The 26,254-nt window shown below is 39.2% G+C and overlaps 1 protein-coding gene across 1 annotated transcript in view; it reads right to left on the reverse strand.

The window, feature by feature from the left end:
* Positions 1 to 791: 791 nt before the first annotated feature.
* LOC102531415 (V-type proton ATPase subunit S1-like protein) overlaps positions 792 to 26,254 on the reverse strand; it is a 561,646-nt gene continuing 536,183 nt past the window's right edge. The window contains exons 15-23 of the mRNA XM_072958437.1: positions 23,820 to 23,946; positions 20,536 to 20,605; positions 8,312 to 8,434; positions 8,144 to 8,195; positions 7,414 to 7,595; positions 7,256 to 7,294; positions 6,499 to 6,659; positions 2,172 to 2,241; positions 792 to 1,209 (exon numbers count right to left, since the gene is read on the reverse strand). The gene's annotated coding sequence lies outside the window, so the exon portion shown is untranslated. The remainder of the gene's footprint in view (positions 1,210 to 2,171; positions 2,242 to 6,498; positions 6,660 to 7,255; positions 7,295 to 7,413; positions 7,596 to 8,143; positions 8,196 to 8,311; positions 8,435 to 20,535; positions 20,606 to 23,819; positions 23,947 to 26,254) is intronic.

Here is a 26,254-nt window from a genome sequence, read left to right on the forward strand (position 1 = left end):
TTTTTGCAGAAGATAAAAGCTGCTATAGGCTGTCAATATATTTGTTTACTGTACATTGTTGGCATATCTATAGCTGGTTATAAGTGGTATATTTTGCCTTAGGCAGGTAATCGGTTATGATCATTTTTCCTACTCTGAGCTGTCTCTGGGGCTTTGCATTAGGTCAAGGACTTTCAGGGTAGCCTCAAAACAGGACTCCCTTATCAGCATATACATGCAGAGTAAATCACCTTTCTCGGTCTAGTTTCCAAGTGGCCATCTGCTGTCCAACTCTGCTGCCAACTAGACTTCCCAAAAGCTATATCAACTCATTTTTTTTTATATGCTAACACAAATCTAATATGAAAAAGGGAAGCATATGTTAGTCAGTTCTAGGATAGTACTAGTAGCCGTTTCAGGAGGAGTAGATGGAAAGTAGAGGAAGAAATAACTCCTTTGGAAAATTCGTGGTAACACATGAAAAATTTTACTGTGTGTAGATGCTGAACAGAGTGGGAGGCAGCTAATTTCTGACCCAGACACTCTGACCTTTTGAAACACAAGTTCTCTGGGAGGTGGGGAGAGACACGGGATTCTGTGACGAAAAGCAATTAGCATTTTCTTTACTGTATTTTTTTTTCTTAAGAGTTACCACTGCATCCTATTCTCTAACCCAAAGGGCAGTGTAGGTAGTTAAAACTACAGAATACAGAATATTCAGATATTCCTTTTGTGGTCTTAGTGGGGTGGTAGGATGCAGAAGGGGATTTAAATTGATCTTGACCATCTGCCTCTGTCACAGTATTGGTGCAGGGTGGATGGTGGGCACTGAAGTCCACAGCTTGCGAGATTCAAGTATTCTCCCTTACCTCCTTCCTGGCTCCAGAATCTTGTGATTCCACCTTGCCTGGAATTTGTTTTGTGCTGATATTTAGTTCCTGATTGTCCTTGGCTGTGCCAATGGCAGGAGCATGTCTTCTTTTGAGGCAGTCTTAAAAGATGGTCAATCAAAGGGACACATAGTCTGTTGAATTCCTTCTGTTGCTTAAACTTTAGATTCAAGTTCAGTATCTGGTTAATGCCGGTGCTGCTGTGCCAGGCACTGCTATCCTGAACACTCTTTACACAGTCAAATTCAAAATAGACCTTTTATGCCAGGGAAAAATAGTAATATATAATTTGTCATAGATTCCATCATCTTAGTAATATGCGGGTCAGTCTGGTTCTAACCTAAGACAAAATAGAGATTTGAATGAAATAAATGTCTCCAAGGTCAAAGTCAAAAATGAACAGATCTCTGCCTAGTTTTGTGGAAAAGACCTAGCACTTGTAATTAGAATATTTCTATTTCACCAGTTTTAAGAGGCATTTATAAGAATGCATTTGATATATTATCACTGAAGATAGAAAGACAAGTACACAGTTTCTTCCCTCAAGTGATTCATAATGTAGTGGGTGAGAGGAATGAAGTTATATGAAGTGCAATGTGATAGCATTTATTACTGAGCTAACACCAGGATTCTAGACGAAAATGACAACTCAGGAGTATGAACCTCCTTCCAGAGAAGCAATATTTAAACTGCATTTAAGAGCAGTATGCAAGAAGGACTAGAGGCACATTATGGACCATCAGTACCTAGCTTGCCGTGCCACTTGAGGGGTACGGTTGAGCCTTGAATGGCATGGGTTTGAATTGCGTAGGTCCACTTACATGTTGGGTTTTTTTTAATAGTAAATGCCACAGTACCACACAGTTCCAGGCTGGTTGAATCCGTGGCTGTGGAACCATGGCTATGGAGGTCTGACTAGAGGATATACATGGATTTCAGACTGCACAAATGATCAGCACTCCTAACCCCTGTGTTGTTCAAGGGTCAGTGGCCTTCAGACATAAGCCTAGAAAGGTGGAGAGGTTAGATCCTAGAGTCTTGTATTTTTCTCATTACTATCTATTACCTACCTCAGAATTGAAGCTGAGTATGTTTCCTCCTGACCCCCCAAAAAAAAATTCAATTAAAAAAAAATCCTTCCTTGGTGTATGTATAAACAAAGTTGAATGCCATGCCAACCTTATTTTGGATCAAGAATACAAGAGTATCCTCTCCAAAGATGCCTGTGTGGCGTATAAAGCTGAGGTAACTAACCAGTCAGGTCACGTATTTTTAGGAACTCTTAGTAACCCATATACTTACTGTCAGAGTAGCCAGGATCGTTAAAGTGCACATGTGCACAAGAAACGGTGGTTCCAATTGTCTTCATTGCCTGGGTGCACAGAAAAGATTTCCAATAAACAAGGACATGTGCTCCTTTCAAAGCAGAAACTTTGAGAAGTTACTGAGTCATAGGAAGCTAAAAACAAGAATGGAAGATTCTTAGGGACCCCTCTCTACTTTCTTTGGTGTTCAACGGCAGTAGATGTTCAAAATGTAAGTAGCTAAGTGACGACAGCAGCATTGTGAATACTGCACAGTCTGGTTATTCCCAATCAGCAAATTACTACTAGCTTCCCCCCAAAAAAGCTTAATAATTCTGTCATTTATACACTGCCTCCCATGGTTTCTTTTACTTTGCCCTAAACCAATTCCAAAATGGTAATCTGAAACACCATTCCAATATCAGAAAGAAGAGGAGAGGGGAATGTGTATTTCCTGTGGTTTTCAGAGTACGAGAATCATCCCACTCTGGTTAGTGCACATGTCTGGTGTGTAATAAAAATCAAAATGAACTCTCAAGAGCTCCCTAGTTTTGTCTTCCTGTCAGATGAAAGTTTTTTTAGGGGTTAAAAATGGAAATTGCCATCTTTTGAGTAAGATGGGAATTAGAGAAATGTTTCCCTTTGTTTTACCTGCATTTTAATTCATGGCTGGTCAAGGTTAGTTTGGGGAAGTTTCTATGTTGATATTGTTTGGCATCTTAGAGCTATTCAGTCCACTATATTGCTTTCTTTGAGCCTTCACAAGCCTAGCTGACTTGCTTAAGTTAGGAAGTCATGAAACAACCACTCCCGCCCCCGAGATGGTAGAAATCTGATTCTGAGTGAAAGGGACAATTAATTGTTGACAGTGACTTTCAATCTGTCTTCAACTGAGAGCCTTCAGATGCCCAAACATTCTGGCAAGTAGCTATCACAAAAATCTGTGAGCGGTGTCCATCAGAGTCAGATTATTCAACCAGTTTGTACCATTTATTGGGAAATAAGAAAAAGCTTCTATGTGCCTTGCTTTGGATTAACAAGGTCTTTCTACTGTCATCTTCCCAGATTAAAACAGACAAACCTTTGTTAGACCTGTTACTGGAAAGAATTGACTTAACCAGATGAATTTCAGCAAATATTTCAGTTTTGAACTCAAAGTATTTCAGGTATAAACAGAAAAACAGTGTCTTAGCTATAGCCTTCAGTGTGTACTGTAAACCCCTCACTGCTCCATTCTGACTACCAGTTGATGTGAGACTATAATCACTGAATTTCTGATTTCTAACTCAAGTCAAAAGAATTTAAAATGCTTTGCTCGAGACCACTGAGCTTAACATAGTAGCAAAGCAAAATCTGTTTTCGTTTCAGAGGGTTTGCCTTAATATCCTTAATCGTAACAGATTTACTGGGGAAAAAAAAAGAGAAACATGAACATTGGAAATAAGGGTAAGTCACTTCACACACATTTTGTGGAGGATGAGAACATTCAAGAACTAAAAACTACCCAGACACTACTACTGTTTGAGCTTTCTTTGGCAAGGGAAGTAACCTAGGAGCACTTGTGTAATAATTGAGGGTTTGTACCCAAATTGCCAAAACGTATAATTTATGAGCCACTTCAACATTTCTGATCAAGTACTATGTCTAGGCTAAATGCTGGAAAAATAATGTGCAAAGATATTAAGCTGCTTAAGAAGAAATAAATACACATTTAAGGCATGAAGGATTTCAAGAAGGAATATTTGCAGTAGTGAAGTTTTAAAGAAAAGTGACCTGCAGGCCCAGGGTAACCCCAAAACCTTGGGAACTGAAAGTTAGGAAGACAGAGCCCCCTTTCAATATCATTTCATTAGGGCCCTTGAAAAACAAAAGGTAGGATTTTCCTTTTGATTTTATTTAATAAAAATATTATTTATACTTTGCTTACTTTTTAGCTAATGTTATTCACAAATGGAGGAACCTCTATTAAATCTTGGAAAATGATGAGAGTACTTTGACTTATAAAATATGTTTAAGAAGTTTACAGTATGAAATTAAGAGAGCTATAGAACACAAAATATAGAGTAATAAAGTTGGATGAGTTTTTGAAAATTCAGTTTTATGACTATGTAATCTGAACCTCATTCAGATCTCCCTGTTAATGGGTCACTGCTCTGAACCCTAAGTGAATAAAAGCGAAAATAACATAGTAACATAGTTCTAAACCCATACAGGAAATTGCATTCATACTACTGGCAACTCCAATACTACTGGAGTTGCTTTTATTTTTTAAAATATTACCAATCACACGCATCTTTTCAAAGAGGTGTAATCGAATCTATTAATACTTAGAAATTGGACACACAAAACTATTGAGATGGTTCCTGAATCCCCAGGTAATTAGTTTTACTTGGAATGAAGAACAGAAATAAGGGTAGAATTCAGGATAATCCTTGTGCCCCCAAGGCATGGAAAATTAATTCCTGTGACATGGCTGCCCCACAAGGTCAGTTCCTCCATGTCTCCCTTTCTAATTCTAGAAGAATCCTTTGAGACCTAGCTGTGTGCCAAACACAGTGCCAGGGTCGGTGTACAATGCAGAACAAGACATACAGCTCCTGCTGTCACAGAATCTAGATTCTAGTGAAGACCAACTAACCAGAATACTTGTTGTATGCAATCTCTAGTAAGGCCCTTCCTTGAGGAAACCAAACAAAGGATGATGTAGATGGGGTGTCCACAGAAGGCCACTGCATGAATGGATGATTAGGCTACAACCTGCAGACGAAGAGATAGTGAGCCAAGAGGCAGAGGGAACTCAAGGACCCAGAGATGGTAAAGAGCTCGGGACTTCAAGTGGTGGGGAAACGGACAGGAAACTAGCATGAACTAGGTGAGACACAGAATGATGTAAGTTGGATAGAAAAATGGGCCAAGTTATGCAATGGTCTGAGCCATTGAGAAGACTGGCAGACTCAGACAAAGGATGAGTTTTTATTTTTTAATTGGAGCAGATATGGTATCTATGAGGCTGTCCTCACACTTCATATTGGAACTGAAATCCACACGGCAGGAAATTGGGAAAAGAAGGCTAGAAGCTTCAGGATGGACTGAAACCCACGTCGGTTATTGTTGCTATGACCTTGGTGCTGTGGATGTTCTCCAAAAAGAAGCCAGTGCTCTTCAACCTTGGAGCTAAACACATCTGGCTCAGAAGTTAGAGAAACTGAAGGAGAAAGTGGGAATGGTTGTAGGCCCAGCCATCACCTCACATTAACAAAGTTAGTACAAGGTGACGACGTGTATCGGCTACCAAAATGGTGGATGCTTCACTCTGCCCTCCAAATTGCACACAAGACTCCTGCAGCCCACTCTAACCAAACCTTACAGGAAACCACTCTAGGAAATGAAGGTCGGCCTAACCAAGTTGACACATTACAAGGGCATCAGCCCCTCTTAAGAATCCCACCTGGGTTGCCTCCCAGCAAGCTGACCTTAACATACCAAGCAAGACTAGTTATCCCTTCTAAATCTGCTGTGCTCTCTGGATTTCCTTATTTTTGTAAACAGTACAACTTTAATTCTATGACCAAAACCTTCTAATCCCCTAAACTCCTCTCTTCTTGCTCATATCCCTCCCTTGCTCCCACTGATCTATAGTTTAGTTCTATCATTTTTTACCTCTGCAGCGCCTACCCCAGGCATATGAGTTCAAACTCACCAGGTGACTATACCATCCCACACACTGATTTCATATTTAGTTGTATATAAGCCTCATTCTGGAACCCCAGAAGTACAACAGGGGCATTCTCTCCAAAGACACGTACAGGAGAGTGAGTTATGGCAGAGGAGCTAGCATGCTGTTATCATTACTTAAACCAAGAAAAACACACTGTAGACAAGATGAAAGATCTAATAAAAATGTGTTCTTATTCCTGATTCTAAAACTTTTAACAGCTGGGCTTTCCCATGTGGAAGAATGTGACATAAATAACTCAGCCTGGAAGCAGAGGGGCTGTGGAGAAGTCCAACAGAATGACAGATGATCTTGGACACTCCAAATATCACACCCAATGGAGTTACAAGGAAATAAGTGGTCGGTGGAAGGTACTGATGAGCTCGTGCTGGTATGATCAGCAGACTTTACAGAACCTGAGTCATGTACCACTAATTCTACAGAAGTTTTCTTTCTACTTGAACTTGTTAACACTCTAATCTATTCCATCAGAACTTTCTCTGCTCCATCCAGATTTGTCATCTTTTAATTAGTCATGGAAATCTAGGGAAATAGACTCTCAGAGAATGAACTTGTTGAGATTTAAAACTGAAATAAACTCAATTCTTACGTTTAATTTTCTTTGAAAGGGGACAAATATCGCCGAGGACATCCTATTTAGTATCCTCGTCCATGGCATCTGGGAGTAGCTCATGTTACTGTTCCTATTCCGACTTCTTCCTTCCACCGAAGCATACATAGTCACAGGTGTGGCACAGATGCCAAGAGGCACTGTGAGAAAACAGGAGTGAGAAACAGAAAGAACTTAAGCCTAAGAAAGTGAATGCAGTTCTCCTTTTCCACTTGTATAATGGGGAAGCGGTGAGTCAAGAGCTGCCATCCGTATGATACAGAGTAATAGATACAGAACTGTGGGGCAAGTCTCCTCATCTTTCTCACATTTGGGTTAGATGATCTCTCAAAGCCTTTCCAACTCTAAAAACTGATGACTGTCCTGTATTTATAGTACAAGTTGTTCTTCACTGGCCCCCACTTATATTTCTCAGCAGTTGCTTCAACATAGACAAAGAGCTCTTAGAGAGCGAAGATTCATCTGTTTTCTTTTTTTCTCCAGGCATATTCTTGGAAATCCCACTGTGGTTGGAAGTTCTACTTTGTGAAATGTACCCAGGAATTCACCTTGCCAGAAATTCTGTGAGGGCTCACTTAAATCATTGTAAAGAGTTACAGGAGACATTCTGTGATTACATAAGTGGTTATTTCAGTAGGAAATATTTAGACAGCATGTGCTTGTTACTCCTTTTTTTTTTTTTAAAGCTAATCCTGAGATTAACCTTATCTAAAAATTTTAGCAACAATCAACTCACCCATTGGCTACACCATGCAAAGGAAAATGTCCACATCAACTGGAGAGGAGAAAAAAATAAAAAGAAAATTATTTCTAGGCCTTTAATTCCCCTACTCTCTGCCCGCCATATGTTTTTACTCACAATGATCCAAACATGCTAATGTAGCTGCTTCTTACCTCTGATCACCCAGCACAGTGTGAGTCACTAAGCAGGGGATGCTTCTATTTTCCACTATTGATTTTTCCTTCTAACAGGATGGTGACCTCTGAATGGCAAGTCTTGTGCTTGAGAGATGGTGTAATGATCCCCTTCTGAATCATATGGGAGACAAAATTCCCTGGCACTTTAAGTCTCATACCTAAAAGTAATTTAAATTTTTTCTCACTACAAAATTTAAATCTTTGAATTACAGAAAAAATAGAAAATGCAAGTACATAAAAAGAAAAAAATTTTTTCCGGTAATCCCATCAGTCCAAAACAACCACTATCAACAATTCATGTAAAGATATCCATGTAAAGACAAAACATGTATTTTTATAAAATAGGATAACATAGCACATGCTATTTTATAGCCTCTCCATTTAATAATATATCATGAACATCTTTACACAAATGATAGATTTTGGCTATTATACTATTTTTAAATAATTGGAGAGTATTCTGCTATAGAATACAACATAATTTATCTAACCTATAGTCTACTATTGGACAATTAAACTGTTTCCACTTTGGAAATGATATATTTAAAAGGACAGCATGGCACAAATCACATTAGTGCCTCTATGGTTCATTTATATTACACAGATACTTAAATTAAATGGGTATTCCAAGTTTCTACTTAGCTCTGCATGAGTAGGTCTTTTGTTCAAGATAAAGTCCATGTAGGCAAAAGAGTTGACTGCTTACTTCTATTTCGAGGGCACTTGGAAATATCTCCCCACTTCACCTCTACCTGTAACTGAAATCACACCCTTTAAAAGCTAACATTCCTATTTTGCCTGTTTTTCATAGAGTCAGGCACAATACATTTTAAATCATCCCCTCCCTCAAGACCACGAGTCTTCAGTGAAGTACCTGCATGCATTAGATGGGGGATCAGCTGCTGAAGCACCATCTGTAAATCCAGCTCTATCAAACACTGCAGGACACTGAGCAAAACAGAGATGTTCCCCAGGCGGGGCAAAAGCAATCAGGCATCTGAGAAGTGAGAGAGACGGAATAACATCAGACACAGGAACCGGAAAAGTGAGCCACAGCTGTGGGAGGGCTGTAGCACACTCAGACTGAGCAAAGCACTCCTGGATACAGCAGCCATCCATCAGACTGATGCCTGAGCTTCCACAGTTTTTCAGTCATTCAGGGTGTAGTGGGGCTATTTCTCTATTTTAATAATGGAAGTTGAGGGGGATCAATCTACAGAATATGTTGATAGAATACATTTATTTGTTTGTTCTACAAAATGTAATAATTACAGCCATTAAATGTTTATTGAAGTAGATTTTCAACATGAAAGTATGCACATAGTATATTAAGTGATAAAAATCATGTTACAAAACACTTTATGGCATGTGATCCCTTAGTGTAAAAAATCCTGTAGGTGTGAATATATATGTGCGCACGCACACACACACGCACACACACGGATTAATAGGAAAAGAGCTATAAATATACATACTAATATGCTAATAATGACTTTCTCTAGGAGATAGGAATAACAGTGATTTTCTTTCCTTCCATTTTTTAACTCTGCATTTTTATGGTAAACATACATGATAAAATAAATGGCAATAAATATACATTTGAATTTCATGCTCTTTCTTCATGCTTATATTTTCAGGCCATCAAACTCTTCTTGCAACTTGCTTTATTGATCTTTTCCCCCCTCTTAGTTTCATTGCCATGAGGATATAAAAGGTCTTTGTCATTTTATCTCCAAATCTGTTGCCCTTTTTCCCACTTTCTCCTCCAAGTGTTTTTTTCAAACTATATGTTTCTTGTGAATTTAAAGTATTTAAGGATGGGCGTTCCTTATTTGCTTCTCGAAATCCAGATTGTGAACAGTATTTACTAAACTTTCATCTATTATGTAAATTCTAAATTCTTTGAAGAAGCACAAATGGACTGAATTTACCTCATAATGCCCTGGCTTCAAGCATTTTCAACCATCAAGAAAAGTAAATCATTTAAATTTAGAACTGACAAGAAACAGACTTGGTTATCTCCAACATATATGCATTAAGACAAGTCTGCCAAGGGTTTTGTGTAAAGACAAAAGATAATAAACTTAAAGTGTATATACTAGTCAATGAAGGTTTTACATAAACACAATGAGTGTGATCCAAGTTCCAGAAATAAATGCTTTGCATTGAATATAAAATTAATGCTAAGTAAATGAGGCTCTGTGTGTGTGTGTGATGAAACTCAATTCTTTTCTCTCTTAAATGAAATGCATCTATCTGGGATTACATGACCTAAAGATGTCAAATCTATTAAAATTTCCTGATTCTCTGGTTTATGACAATGGCAAACACATCTCCATTCACATTACATACCTGATACAACACTAGAGAATTTAGTATTTATTACACCATTAATTATGTATACTTTGAGTCTTTTGAGAAAAAAAATGAAGCATCTGACAAGTCTCAGTAAGACACTCTGAGCGTGAATGATTTTATAGCAGTTATGTAGCTTTGGACTTTTAAAATGTCTTTGTGTAATTCTGTTAATTACTGAAACCAGGTTAATGAATGGCATGTTGAAGAAGTCTATTAAATAGAAGTTGTGGCTAATGACTGAAGTCTCCTTTCTCACCTAATGATTCATTCTACCTTCCTCACTAGGAGTTTTTAGCATATCAAAGGGTATCTAAGTATTAACAATTAGATAAGGAATAGAAGTGCTCACAAGGCATAATTTATTCATTTCAGGATTGCTGATTAACGTAATTTACTGAGTAACTTTGATCACTCTGTTTGAAAGATCACCTACTCACTAACCCCATTACTCGTGTGCTGTGTCAAAGTAGGAATCACTGAAAGTTTTCAGAGACATAAATTAAAAATCCTACCTGACACAATGCAGAAATTCTTCTCCACCCCTGCCACCAGAACTGTGGACCCATGAACTAATGTCCCTGCTTCCTCTACTATTGGCTGGTGTCACTGTCTGCTTTTCCAAATCCTCCACTTCCAATGAAATCTAAGGGCTGATTCAGACATAGTTCTTATTTGTGAACAACACATACTGACCCAGACCAAATTAAGTAGAAAATTAATTTCTTGGAAGGATACTAGTTATCTTTAAAATAACCTGAAAGGCCAACAAATCAGGGAAGGCAAGCAATCAAGAAAATAGGGAAACTGGGTAGTTAAAACCTCAGCCAAGTTAATGCCACAGCAGCACACTGAGCCTTGTCGTTAGCACTCCATCACTCATGCCTGAATGCGGTATCTCTGTGGATGAAACAAATTCTTCACTGTCTCTGTTCGTAAGCATCATGGACTACAGATTCAAAGTCCCAGGACTGAGTGTATTGGTCAACTGTTGCCACAGTTGAGCTGCATAACAAACCACTCCAAATTTCAGTTCTTTATAACATCCCAGGAGCAAGAGTTAATCTCCTTTCAAAAAAAAAAATCAGGGAAATCTTCTGCCAAACACCACTTTTATCTTAAGAATTTTATCAATCATGACTCTGATACCTCTATGGAAACAAAACCAGGAATCTAGGGCAAACCTAGTCTGATTTTACCTCTAGTCCCTTGATTTCTGTAACTTTCTTAAATGTAACTTCAGCCATAGCTACATGTGTTCGACAAAAAGTTTTGAGTTAACGTGAGTAGCATGACTTGGTGAAGACAAGAATGTGGAGGCAGAAAGGTGAGCTGGTCCATGTGTAATTAGTTACTCCACATCCTTCAGGGGAGGCACAGTTGGGGTGATGCATAGCTAATTTATAAGGTCCTCCAAAAAGAGGACCTTGACCCCTGTTGCTCTTCCTTTTCATAGGTCAGGTGTGAAAACAGCATTGGTTGGGAGGATATATGTTTTGGACTCAGCTGCCAGGTAGAATAAGCCATTAGTTGTTTAGGGAAGTAATAGGAGGTACCAGCTCCTCAGCTCCTGGAGACTTTGGGAACCTAAGTTCCCATGGTAAGTTAAGTTCTGATGCATCTTCTCCACCATCAGGATTGAGTCCACCTAGCTTGTTGCTAGAGAGTTTCAGAATCATCCACTGGAAAATATTGCTAGACTTAGAGACAGGCCATGTATTATATTGTTACTGGTATGGCAAAAGGGACTCACAGCCAGGTCAATTTCATAAGTAAGTACCAGTTACTATTGGTAACCATACATTATACTGATTTCTCTAGATAGGAAACAGGCTCAAAACTTTCGTTACCATCACCTAGTTCATAAGGAGCATCTTAAACAGCTTCTACCTTTCTGCCAGTTCAGCGGACATGAGGTACTGAACACCAAGGCAATCAGGCATAGGGTGTGGCCTGGCCATCAAAATGCAGATGAATGCTTAGTACTGAATTTTTCCTTAGCAAAAACAAAACATGTTAGTCTGATTGAATTCAATAACAAAGAGACTTCTTTCTATGGAAGTTAGATCCTTGCCCTCAACTCTGACATTTTTGGGAAGATTGTGAGTCTGAGTGATGGGTACTTGGCCCAAGTTTCCTGAGCTGCACCCTTTTGAAGTGCTAGCCTAACTTAGATTTCCTGCTTCTCTGGGAACAGCCCCACATAGGGGTGATTCTTCCAGGTGTGGGTGACCCCTGGCTAGCATAGACAATCAGATTCTTTCCCCCAGGTATTTGAAATCTGATCTGGAGACATAGTGAGGCTTGGAGTAAGTGGAGTTAAGGAGCATTAATGGCAACATTCTGATGAGATACTCATGAAGACCCTCAAAACCTTTATAGAAAATTTCCTACTTCTTTTGTTAATTTTTTTTGTTTAAATTAGCTAAATTTTGTTTCTGTTGTTTGAAACTAAAATAGCTATTCCAAACAGTCCTTTTGAGGGGCGGATTGGGGTCAAGGACATGCAAGTTACCCAGAGACTCTCACAATTACACAATATTATTTTTACCCACAGAGAATCCAGAAAGAGCTCATTGTTAAGTACCCCTTCTAATAATATCCTTCAGAATAGGTGGCTGATTGAATGCTTCCCATCTTCTTTCTAGGACAGGGACAATGAGGTGTAGGCAAGTAACAGCTCAGTGAATCTTTCAAACACTGGAAAACACAAGACATGACTGAAGTGGTATCTACTCTACTTATGATTCTAGTCATAATTATGCTTACTTCTCAAGCACTTTGTATATATTCAAGGCCTTTAATAAGGAGAAGAGTTCTTAGACACCTCAAGACCTCCAGATGTTTCTAAATAGTCATAGGTCATCCTTCTATAATGAGAAACAACAGGTGAGAGGGAATCAGAGGATACTTAAAATTTCTGCCAGTTTACCTAGACAATCCATCCAAACCCTCAACCAACTTTTTGATACAAAAGTCTAGAAGAAGCAATTTTATTTTGCCACACCAAAGGTTCATTAAATTAGTGGCAATTAAGACTATACAAAGGTTTAATTATTTTGCTTGTATCCCTTATTCCTGGGTGTAATGCCTAATTGAAGTATATACCATAAGAAAAAAAGAGGAGAAAAAGATTGATGAAGTTTTTCAATGGCTGCTTAAACTGAAGAATTTTATAAAGAACCTTAATCACAGTTAACATTTGAGCACACACAGTGCCAAGCACTGTGCTGGAGACTTCCAATGCACCATTTCCTAATCCTGGAAGCCACCCAATGAGATAAGTGCTGTTATTATTCCTTTTACAGATGAGAAAATGGAAGCTTACAGAGGTTTAGTAACTTATCCAAGGTCCCATAGAGAGTGAATGCAGGAGAGCCTGGGTTGGAATCCATGTCCGTTGAACACCAAACCTGTGTTCGCAAGTCTTATTACAGCTTCCAGATCACCAGTTACAGTTACTTTCAAACTGTGATCCTCAAAGCCATAGATATCCTTTAAAGGTTCCTGGAAGTCATGGAAGGTTAACAGTCAGCACTTCAGGTCCCCATTTGGGTAGCAATTCTGCATTAGACTTCATCTGAAGAAAGGACTTCACTCTTTAAAAATGTATAAAAAAGTACTAATCTAATCAAGTGCCCTCATTTGACCTGAGGGCCCAGAGTATTTCAGAGATGTAGTTAATCATTGGTCAATCTGAAACAAGAATATAAGCATCCTCACCCTTTTCTTGCTTTCTCTTCCACAGAGTTATTCCAGGTAACACTAACTCCGTTTGCTAGGATGATTTCAGTTTCGGGTAAGAGAAAACATTACTCTTAATCTTTTCATCAGTAAAAGGGGATATATTGACTCAAGTAACTTAATAGTCCTAAGTAATCCAATTGATTGGTTTGTGGCTTGATCCAGCAGTGTGATCTAGAACTGTGAATAGGATTCTGGTTGTTTATACAAGTTTTCTCAGCTCTAGCCTCCATATTTTTGCTTTTGCCTCACCCTTATTTCTTTCAGAATAGCATTAATGGCTACTGCAGTTATGGAATCTGTCCCCTCACTATGCAGTCCACTGGGAAAAAAGAGCCTCTTCCTTAGCTCCTTATGACAAGCAGGTCAACTCCTTTCTCGTAATTCTCCAGCAAAAATCTCTTCACGTTTCATTGGCCTGAGTGAGGTCCTAAACCAGTGACCATGACCAGGGGCAATCAGATGCTCTGATTGGCCTAACCTACCCAAATCACAGGGCCAGTTCCAGTGGAGGAAATTAAGTATCCACCTGCTAGAAGACAAGAGGCATCAATGACAGAGACAACTGATTTCTCTCCACATACTCAAGTATATGCTCTGAGAGGCTGAAGCTGTAGCTAATAAGCGAGAAGAATAGGAGTAGCACTTTCTAGGAATGACAGCAGTAGGCAGGCTGGATCACCAGTAATCCATCCAGCCTACTGAGGAGACTCCCACCGGTAGTGAGTAAACCACCAGGCTCAGGCTGAGCCAGGCAGGAAGGTGGATGGCTGTACCTCAGTCTGGCAGATGAAGAGCACTGGGTCTCCTTAGAATAGGGATTGACATACTATGGCCCACGGGCCAAAAACGGCCCCCAGCCTATTTCTATATGACCCACAATTTAAGAATTTTTTTTTAATGACTAAACCATTTAAGAATACTATTTCATGACAAAACTATATCAAATTCAAATACAGCCACCCGTGGTATCCATGGAGGGACTGGTTTCAGGACAGCCCCCTCCAAGATACCGAAATCCAGGGATACTCAAGTTCCTTATATGACATGCAGAGTATCCATGTGCCTCAATAAAGTTTGATCAAAATGCAGCCACTCATTTACCTATGTATTGTCCAGGGTTGCTTTTGAAACATTTACTGTCTGGCACTTTATAGAAAAAGTTTGCCAACCCAGATATAGAACATTGGTGCTTAAAGTGTGAGTCCTGACTAGCAGCATCATTACCATCTGGAAACTTGTTAGAAATGCTAAGTCTTGGGCTCACTCAGATTTTTGAATCAGAAATGCTGGGAATGGAGCCCAGCAATCTGTTTTTTAACAAGTTTTCTAGGTGACTCTGATGCAAGCTAAAGTTTGAGAACCACTGTTCTAGAAAGATGTTAAGATCAAAAAGATCTAAAGTTGGAACCCCAACGAGAAAGGCACTGTGGTGTGTTTTATGATACAAGGCACTGAACTTAGTAATAAAAACACCAATACTAATAATTGTAATGTTTTTGGCAAACGAGTATATCAGCCATTATGGTTTACATTCTGATCTTATTAAAACCTCACAAAAAGTCTGGAGTAGTTACTATTATTATCCCCATTTTGAGTCTAAATATATGAAGGCTTCAGGAGATTAAATCACTAGTCACAGTCTAACAGGTGGTTTGAGGCTGAGACTAAGAGGGTTTGACACCAGGGTCAGACCTCTTCATGTCATATATCTCTGCATTCTGTAAGCTAGATAAATGGGAATGTCACTGAAAAAAGTGACACAAGAATACCCTTAGTTTTCAAGTCAGTGGTAGACATTCATATAAAGTAAGAGGCACTTCTAACTCCATTTTCTTTCCACGGAGACTAGTTTCAACTATACTAGACACATAGCCTTTTCTTGAGTAAATCTAGAGAAAACCACCACCATTTTGTGACCGCCTATTACAATCTATTTTTCTGTCTTTTTACCTTTCACATAAGTTTTAAAAGTAAAATTTCCCCTCTTTTTCATTTTCAGATGCTTGAGAGTGTTATGGAATCCAAGCTTGTACTGCTCACCACATAACAGGACAATAAATTGAGAGATGAAATTTTGGGGCAAGGAATAACAACTTTATTCAGAAAGCCAGTTGACCAAGAAGATGGTGGATTAGTGCCCCAAAGTACCATCTTGCCTGAGTCAGAAGTCAGGCTCCTTTTATACTACAAGGGGAGGGAGGAAAGTCAAACACTTCCTGGTTCCGGTCAGCCTCAGGAGGGGGGCGTGTCAATTTCTTCCTTCCTGCAATTACTCACAGGTGGGCCTGGTCACGATGTTCCCTGTGAGCTAAACAAAGGTATTTTTAGCTTAAGGCTCATTACCTAGGAGGCAGGGTTCCCAGAGATAAGCCATTATATATAATTTATGCTTATAGGCAGCATCCCTTTAGTGATGAACTTGTAGCAAAAGTAACAGAATACAAAGAAATAGATCCAATAAGGAGTCAGATTTGTTGTTTCCTATTACAATTCCCCACTGTCAATGTCGACTCCACAATCTTGAGGGGAAAAGGGGTGACAACTTCCTGCTGAAAGGAGGCAATTAGAGGGTGATGGTGGAATGGCATCATCAGCTTCAGATGGGGAATATTCCTTAGAATCTTTAGCAAGTAGTATAATCCTCTTTCCTTCTTTACTACAACTATTTGAACCTGATGAAACCTCTTAGCACTTTGTTGAACTTGGGGTTTTGGTTCCAGTTTTCAGTACTTATCTATTAATTTTACCTTTCCGACTATGCCATAATTATACTAGATTCCTGTGCTATTTATTTGGCAGAGGCCTTAGGATCTGCAGTTCTGTAACGTTTGAGGCTTAGTAAACCCTTTCCAAAAACTCGGAGAGGTCTTCATTTTTTTTTCTTTTATTTTTCTTTTTGCTGGATTTCTTGAATTTTTATTCAAACTCTCTGCTTTGGTTCCCCTTTTCAAAGCTGTGCCAAGATGCACTAATAAGTAGTGCCCTAATAAGGGCACTCCTCCTTCAGTGGGAGGGTCCCAGTTTGGTTCAGGTTTGAGTAATGTGAAGTAGGCTTCAGGTGTCAAGAATCCTCCCTGTAAGGAGGGTTGTAATCTTTCCAATTAAACAAGCCTGAGGAACCCAACTGGCTGGTCATAGTCCTCTATGAGTTAACAGTGTAAGGGAGATTGCCCTGCTCTGAGAATGGTTTCCGCCCCAAACTGGTGCCCTGTTAGGTCGCAGATGTCAATAACCAGACCAAGCCTTGCGCCCCAGAAACTAACACAGGATTTTCTAATTGATCCCAGTAAGGGGGAAGTCTTGAGCCCCAGTGTCAGGAATTAGGACTGGATAGAAGTGGAAGGTGGTGGAAGGGGTGAATATATTGGTATAATGGCTTGGACATCCAGCTCAGCCAGAAAAGTTAAGGTTTGAAGCAACACATCCTCAGTCTAGTTCCCTTCGTTTTCTAATCTTCCCTGATGTAATAGCACAAGTGCTTGCATGTAAAGGATCTTCTCTTCCTCAAAGAATAGCTATAAAGCCATTCGAAAGCCACTATAAACCCATAAATAGCAATTGATCATCTCTCATCATTAAAAGGGTGCGTTTTTGCTATGGCATCAACCCACTGGGCTAATTACTGGGCTGGGTCTTTTTTGTGATTTTAGAAACCAAGTGGAACCTTTCTCTTCTCCCTGGGCAAGTCCTTCTCTCACACAAGAAGAAACAGTTTTTTGGGGTTTTTTTTTTTCCTGTTTCTTTCCTCCATTTGACATCAGTAAAAGATCTAAGTGTCACAAAACTGATTTGACTGTAAATGGAGAAATAGTACCAAAAGAAAATGAAATGGAAACCCAAAGGACAAACAGAAATCCCGAAATAAACCCTTAAGTTTGGTCTTGGGGTTTTATATATACCAACAACACAAGGGACCACAAACAACCTAATTAACACATCAAGAATGGCATTACATGGTACACAGAGTTCTAACTCTGCCTAAACCCCTTGTTGAGATCGTAACAGGTACTGTGGCCACACGTTGTTACAAGAAATATCATCTTCCTTTCAGTCATAAGGTCACAGCTATAATCAGATCACTTATCCAACATGTGTCTCAGAGGACTTTCTTTAGGGATAGTTGAAACATTCCCCATTTTTTAAAGACAGAAATATAGAGCACAAACAATGCACACAAATGCTAGCATCCAAAGAAAAACAAACCAGTTCTCAAATCAGGTAAAAGTTCAGCAACTAGTTCCTCTCTCCAGCAGGGTCCCTTACTCAAATACAAAACAAATGGACATATTCTGGAAGAAAAAAGCCCCAGATGAGAGGAAACAAAGTTTCCGGCTGTACCCACTAGAGTGACTTACCCTACTGTATGGAGCCCGTCGACTCCTAGATCTCAATTCTTTGCTCCAATGGTCAAGCACTGGGGCAGCCGGTGCCGCTTTGGGAAACCTTGAACGGAAAACCTCAGGACAAGTGGTCCCAGCAGCTGCAAAGGCCTTACCGAAAAATTCCCCAACCAGGCCTCACTGGCCAGGAGCAGCAAGGCAGTTGGCTGGCTTTCCAAAATTTGTTACCCAGTCCAAGCTCGTACTGCTCACCACATAACAGGACAATAAATCTAGAGATGACTTGTTGGGGCAAGGAATAGCGGCTTTATTCAGAAAGCTAGCTGACCAAGCAGATGATGGACCAGTTCCCTTACACCCCCTTCCACCCCAAGAACCATCTTGCCTGAGTCACAAGTCAGGCTCCTTTTATACTAAAAGGGGAGGGAGGAAAGTCAAACACTTCCTGGTTCAGGTCAGCCTCAGGAGGGGGGGCGTGTCAATTTCTTCCTTCTTGCAATTAATCACAGGTGGGCCTGGTCAGGACATTCCCTTGTGAGCTAAACAAAGGTATTTTTAGCTTAAGGCTCATTACCTAGGAGGCAGGGTTCCCAGAGATAAGCCATTATATATAATTTAAGCTTATAGGCAGCATCGCTTTAGTGATGAACTTGTAGCAAAAGCAATAGAATACAAAGGTTAAAGCAAAAGAAATAGATCCGATAGGGAATCAGATTTGTTCTTTCCTATTACAGGAGTCTTTGACTTTTGCTTTACCATTATAGACAGTAATTACTCATGATTTTGTTGTTTTCCATGTAATTGTGAGGATAGTTTATTTTGGTCTACTTTTACATGACATTACAAGTTTTCTTTTTTTCTTTTTCTGGTTCATAAGGCTAAGCAAAAAGGGAAGAATATATGGGATGTGGGAGGTGGGGGACAGATGAGGACTAAACTAACACCAGGAGAAGTAGAAGTAGAAAAACAAAACAAAACAAAAAAGATTCTCGGTACTGCAGGATGTCATGTGTCAGCAAAAGACACCTAATACCAGGGATTTGACCTTTTTATATTAGAAAAACAAAACCATGTTGAGATGTGAGAGACACTTGAAAGGTACAACTTGAATTGTGAACAACGTTTTCCATATGGTGCACATGTCATCTGTAATATTACAGGTTTCCAGTTCACTCCTCAATGAAATTCATATTTCTGGTTTAAAGTTCCACTCTTTATGATTAGAAATTATAGTTCTGCACATCTTAACAAATGCTTTGAAAAAATATGGAAATGTTCAAAAATTAATTTTTATTATATTTTATAGAGAGTTCTACTAAGATCCAGCAATGATTTCTGAAGAATGAAAATGGTAGGGTTAATCTGTACAACTCTAATCAAGCAATTGATCTACAAGACCAAGGGCAAATTAGAGAACATTTTGCTTTGTATGGCAAAGTTTCTGATTCTGTTCATTAAATATACTGAACCAACTATATGTGGAGAATGTCACACAGTAGTGGCTGACTTTATGCAGGTAATCATCAATTGATGGATTGGTCTAGAACATTAGAAAAAAATACAGCCTCATTATATAGCAAGTTCTTGCAAAGAAGGAGAATGAACTAGATTAATAATTTTTACATTTCCTTGGGTCATCAATCTTTTAGGAAAGCTGACAAAACCTAAGGATCCTCTTCCTAAAAGTATGCACATACCTATGAACAATTATGCTTCTATATTCAGGAGGCTATGAACTCGGGTTAACAAATTAAACACTATATAGGGTTTGGGGGGTCTCTTCTGACTAAAAACTTCTTAGATGATGTGATTTCATTTTTTCAGTCATCTGAGCTAACATCAGTCAGGATCAGCTGACAGTTCATCTTACAGCTCACAGTACTCTGGGGAATGGGGATATGGATGACCTCGGTGGAAAGCCACTGAAATCCACTTCCCTATGGACATAATGCTGGTAATTTTCAGGACATTTTGCACTTCCAATTAATCTCATCTTTTAGTTTCTTATACAAGAGGTGGTTGATTAGAAGTAATTAATTAACTGAGCTTGGTTTTCCTGTGCTCCTGTAACACTGGATTTCTGACTGTAGCTTCAGAAGATTCATGTTATGAGTTTTATCAGTTGTATCTTCAGTCCACAGAGATTTATAGCCCTGTAAAGTTATCAGACTTAAATCCCTTCTGCACTGTGCCATAGGGAAAACTTGGTTCATCACGTACACTTCACCTTAGTAGAGAGGAAAAAACAAACAAACAAACAAAAAAAGTGACAATGATATTCAAGGAGATTTGGTTTATTTGGAGATGAACAGCATCCTGGCACTTGGTGCTAATTATCTGATACTTGAACTACTTTGGTTTCTGAAGGAGTGGTTTGTTTTGTTTTGTTTTGTTCTTGTTGCTGCTTAGTCTTTGTTTTCTATATGAGGAGCTTTCCTTCAGAAATATTCTGAAAGGAAAAAAAAAGGTATTGGAAAAGTGTAGAGCACGTTGGGGAAATAAATGGTGTAATTATGTATGACAGTGAAGTAAATGAAGGCTTTCCTCTTTCCAGTCTTGCTTCCTTCTAATGACTCTGATAAGTGAAGTGTTAGGTTTTATTAAATAGAGCAGAACTGAACTCACTGGAGATGAAAGGAGCTATTGAGATTCATACCTGCTGGAATAGAAGGAGTCTCCTTCCTTTTGTAGCTGGTGGATAGGCCCATAATGAGCACATTTTATAGCTGGGGAGAAAGAAAAAGAAGATGAAAGAAAAATCTTTTGAAGACTAAGGGAAAAAAAGGGGAAATCCCACTAATATCGTGAAACCCTTAAATTGGTTTTCTAAGAGACAGAAAAAATACTATTTAAAGGTCACGTCGGCCGTTTGAATTAGTTTGGCTTTAAGAAGATAAATATTGTGTATAGGAATATAAGAATGTCTGCGAGAAACCACTTTCATACAGTGAACAAAGGAATCATCCCTAATATGTGGTTAACTGATGTTCCCTGTTCACCACAAATGCTGGCTTTCAAATCCTTCAAGTGAAGGGGCTCTTTATTAATTGGCTCAAGCATCCCCTAGGACTTCTAAGAGATTAAGGCCACAGGATGCTTCAAGGTTCTTCCTTTCTTGAAAAAAAAAAATGAATACAGTGTTAAAACATGGCGACTGCAAGAATATTGTCATCTATTTTAAATTACAGAATTAACCTATTGTTAGTATTCAAAAACTTCTCTGCAACATGCCAGATCAGCTCACTGTTGATTCAATAACGATTTTATTTTCCTCTTGTACCTTCAAAAAAAAAGCCAATTAAATTTGGCTTTTAAACCCAAATAGAGTCTGTGACTTTAAATGCAAATCACCAAATTGTTCCTGAGGCCAGTGAAAAGAAGGCTTGCATCCATCATGCTGTTATTGAAAATGAATTTTAACCCCTTAGGCTGACAACAAACACAAAGCCAGATTGCCAAAAACAGAAGCTAGGGGCTCTGTTAGAATAAGACCTACCATTTCCAATAAAAACAGAGTGCTGCAATCATGCCACAGTGAATGGGACTTGGTGTTGAAATTACAGATCTGATCTAGATAAGACTGAGGGTGAAAAACTAGGGAAGCTATGAATGACTGTTCGTTGGGTAGCAGTAATTCAAGGAGCCTCTTACACTGCTGAGGCAGCCGATGTTTCATAAACCCTACCTCCCACACACACTCCAATCCATTGATTATCTCAGGTTTGGAATGACTGATGCTCATTTGGCTCGAGGGAACCACCCTGAGATCTGACAGGAAATGGTGGATTGTTTATTTTTTAATTAGAAAACCAACTGAGCTCCATGAGAATCCATGTATATAAAATTGGACCTTACCTTAGAAGCCACCCTCCAAGCAAGGACTCTTAAATCGCGTCCTGCTTATTATAATGTTTCTATTTAGAACTGTATACTTTATCACTGGCTCTACAATTCTTTAAATGAATCATTCCCTGTCTCCTCTTAGTTACTGCTAATGGCTCAATTCTTCCACACTGTTAATGGTTCATAGTGGGGGCTTGTTCAGGGGGCTGTGTGTCTGCACTGTCCCAGCCATCACCAGTCCTGCTCTCTCTGAAATATGGCTGGGTGCCCAGGGAATGAACTAGCTACTGCCTGGTAGAGAGGAGAATCAAAGACTGGCACTTGGCAGGGACCCCGCTCTTGCAGCTGCTGCCTGCTAAATTATTGCTGATGTGCTTCTCCAGCCGCGCACAGCAGGGCTGGCCTAACGCAGCAAGGAGCGCCCTCCTCCACCCCTTCCTCTGGCCCTAAACACAGGACTTGGGTTTCAGAGCTGGAATAAAGGGGGCACACTGAGCTGGTTCTGCCCGAGGCACAACAGCAAGCATGTCTGTCCTGCACAGATGCTGAAATGCACGGGACACATTTCCTGCTCTTCACATGTGTCAGAACCTGTCTAGACTCCCACCGTGAGCCTCCTGTGATTGCTTCAGAAGCTTGGTAGGTTTTGCATGGGTATATGAGTCAATTACATTGAACTCCTGAGGCAGAGTAACGCCATTCAGACAGAGCTTTCATAATGTCAAGGAAGAAAGGTCTCAGCGGGAGACACAGTGAAAGGGTAGAAGCCACTTTTCTTCCCTTTGCTTCAAGAAAAGAATCAGGGTCAATCAACGTGAGCTTCGCCAGTGGGTTTTTTTAAACTTGGCACTACGTGTTCTGTAGACTCCCTGAATACTTGTTAGATGTGTCTGCTGAGGATGATATTTGGAAAAGAGACAGGGGCGGTTCCTAGAAAGAACCCAGGGTCACAGAGCCCCAGTCCAGGACCCCCCGCATGACTGTATGCCTGCAAATGACTGGGGCTTTCTGTGCCTCTGTTTTCTCATCTGGCTCCTACATGTGTAGATACATAGATTGCTAGTCCTGGTTACTGACTACAGTGTTTAGGATGAATCTCCTGTGATGCCAATACAGATGGCATTGCATGTATAGGATAGCTATGTTATAAATTATAACATCAATTATACTTTTATGCTGTCCCCTTCCCACATCTCATGCTCAATTCTACCCATCAGAGTGGGGCAAACTCCACACTAAATCCTTTTTTCCAAGGCTCTTACATGAAAAAAACAGGGCCGCCTCCCTTTTTGGATAATTTCCTTCTAAGAGCCATTTGGAGCAGAGGGCGACCATAGTTACTGGCAATTGATTTACCTTACTTATCTTGATAAGCTTTAATTACACTTAGAAATTTTATGATCAGATCTACCTACGTTGCTGTGTCAAACTGAAACATTCTGTCTGGCTTTTCTTTCTTCTGAAGATACAATGTACTCAAGGGAGTATAATTTAAAAACCAAAATTTTGTTAAAATAAAAAAACACACACATTTGCCTTCCGTACCAGCTGAAGCCTATTCTTCGTTCAACTTTCAAGAGGAAATTTACATTTAGCAACTAAGCTGGCTCCTGTTCATTGTTTGTGCTGGTTGTCTGGTAGCCTCTGCTGTCCAAGCAGCTGACATGTTAATGTCTCATTTTTTGACAGGTCACTTTTCTATAATGTGGATCCTACGGCCTTAGAATATTTTCATGCTTTTAAAAATGTTGTTGCAAATGAACTTTGAAAGAAGTTACATTTCCACCTCAAAGGTAAACCCATAAAAAAGCTAGTATGAGAAGTGCTCTATACAGTGGCACGTATTTCATTTTATATTTTAATTTTCTCTCTGACAAACCTTTCAAGAGGTGAGTGTCCAGCATTCCCTTTTATGTGTAATCTTCAAGATAATAAGGGAGAGAAACCAAGAAAGCTTCTTATCTCTGTAGGTGGTTTTTCACGGTGGCAAAAATCATCTCAGAGAAATGGCTTTAATGTAGTACAATTCCAGCTATTTGTGGTGGGGGCCCGGAAACCCACAAAGGAGTGACACATTCTGGGATGGACTCTGTTTACCTTGGGGAAATCCATGAACTCTTTCAGGTTCCTGGGGTTCATTTAATCCAGCACCATCCAATAGAAAGGTGATGTGAGCCACAAATGTAATTTAAAATTTTCTATTTTCTATTTTCTATTGGCCATGCTAGAATAAGTAAAAAAAAAAAGTGAAATAAATTTTAATAACACCTTTAACTTAAACTGTTATATCTAAAACATCATTTCAACATACAAGCAGTATAAAAAATTATTAATGATATATTTTCCTACTTTGTGTTGACATCAAGTCTTTAATGCTGTGTGTATTTTGCACTAACAGCACATCTCAGTTTGGACTTGCATGTCTCAAATGCTCAGTTGTCACATGTGGCTAATAGCTAAGGTATTGAACAGGGCAGATTTAATTCATTGCGTTTTACCAGAACATATAATGGTGCCTGAGGGACCAGAAGGAATTGATGTGTCTCCAAACTACGAGCAGCTTATCGCCTTTTGTTTTTACCAAATGTTCTCAAAAAGCATTTTTAGCAAAATACTTCTTTGATGCATTGAACCATATAATCATTCATTCCTTCGATATTTAGTTATTACTGGGCACTGAGCTTGTCTCAGAGACACCTGATTTTGCAAGTTTGAAAGGTGAGTAACTGAATTTCTCCTTACTTCTTACTGACAGGATTACATATTTTAATAGTTTTATTATAGAATAGTTTTAGATTTACAGTAAAATTGCAATGATAGTACAGAGTTTCCATATACCTCATACACAGTCTCTCCAAATATTTCTATCTTATACTAGTATGGTACATTTGTCACAGTTAATGGACCAATGTTGATACACTGTTATGAAGCAGAGTCCATACTTTGTTCAGATTTCTTTAGTTTTATCCTAATATCCTTTATTTGATCCAGCCAACCACATCACATTTAGACTTCATATCACTTTAGGTTCCTTTCGGCTGTGACAGTTTCTCAAGCTTTCCTTGTTTTTAAAACCTTGACAGTTGGGAGGAGCCATGGTCAATTGGGATTTGTTTGATTTCTTTTCACAATTAGACTTGAGGTTATGAGTTTGGGGAGGAAGAGCACGGAGGTGAAGTGCTGAATCTGTGACTTACGACTGTGATGTTAACCTTGACCACTTGGTTCAGGTAGTATTTGTCAGACTTCTACATCTAAAGTTAAACTTTATCACCTTTTCCATCCAGTACTCCTGGGCAGGAGGTTATTCTTTATAGTCCAAACTAAAAGGAGGGAGTTATGTTCCACTGCCTTGAGGGCAGAATATCTACATAAGTTATTTGGAATTCTTTTTGCATGAAAGACTTGTCTATTTATGCAATTTATTCTTTTAACCAATCATATTTTCTTATTATAACCATTTGGACTTAAGAATATTTATTTACTATTTTGAGTTACTATCCAGTACAACTTTACTTTGCTGCTCAAATCATTTTAGATTTGACTGGGCCCTTGGCAGAGCTTTCAGTCGGCTCCTGTGCCTCTCTGACATGCCCTCATCATTCTGGTCTTTTTAGGTTCTTTTTGTTTTGTTGTTTTGCTTTTAAAAAATAACTTCCTTACTTTCTGGCACTATGAGATGCTCCAGGATCATTTTATATATCTCCTGCCCTAGTCCTAGAATCAGATGTTCCTCCAAGGAGCCTGGTTTCTTTTATTGGAGAATGGTAAAACAAAAAACAGCAACAAGATCTAAGTGTTGGGTGCTTAACATTTTATAAAGCATTGTTTGTAATTTATAGTCAGTTTCCCCTGAAAAAAAAATGAGCAACATATACTAACCTGAACATTTTCCAGGTGACATATTTACACATGGTAAAATCTGAAGAGCATCTGGGATCTTTTAGCCTAGTGCATTATGACCAAGTCTCTCCTGTCAGTGGTGATCCAGGTGTAGGACAGGAAATGTACCCGAGCCAGGCAAATAACACTACTCACAATCTTTGTGTGTGTGTGTGTGTGTGTGTGTGTGTGTGTGTGTGTGATGTGAGTTAGATATGAAACACAGCAAGTGATTAGAATTTAATGTTATTTATGTTATGTTATATGATATGGTATGATATGATACTATATGGCACCTGAAAAAAAATTACCTCAGTAAAATAGAAAAGCAAATGGGTTGGTCCCTTGCCCTACCTGCCCCAGGACTATAAAATCATTAACAATATTTTTTCTAAAAAGTCACAAAGTGATTTTTTTCTTAAGGTAAATTTGGACTAGGCCAAGTGAACCTTTCACTAAAACATTCCACTGGAGATGGTCTCGGAGCAAAGAAGGGAAGCATTTCTTCCAGCTGTGGAAGCTCTCATGCAAACCAGTTCTGGTGTTTGGTTGTTTCCTCTGCTTCTAATTCAATAGGGCAGTGACCTCATTCTCGCCCTGCCCAATGCTGGGCTACTAGCCCTGCTACCTTCATTCTGGCCACCCCAGAT

Source organism: Vicugna pacos, chromosome 3, assembly GCF_048564905.1.
Source record: "Vicugna pacos chromosome 3, VicPac4, whole genome shotgun sequence".
Classification (NCBI taxonomy): Eukaryota; Metazoa; Chordata; class Mammalia; order Artiodactyla; family Camelidae; genus Vicugna; species Vicugna pacos.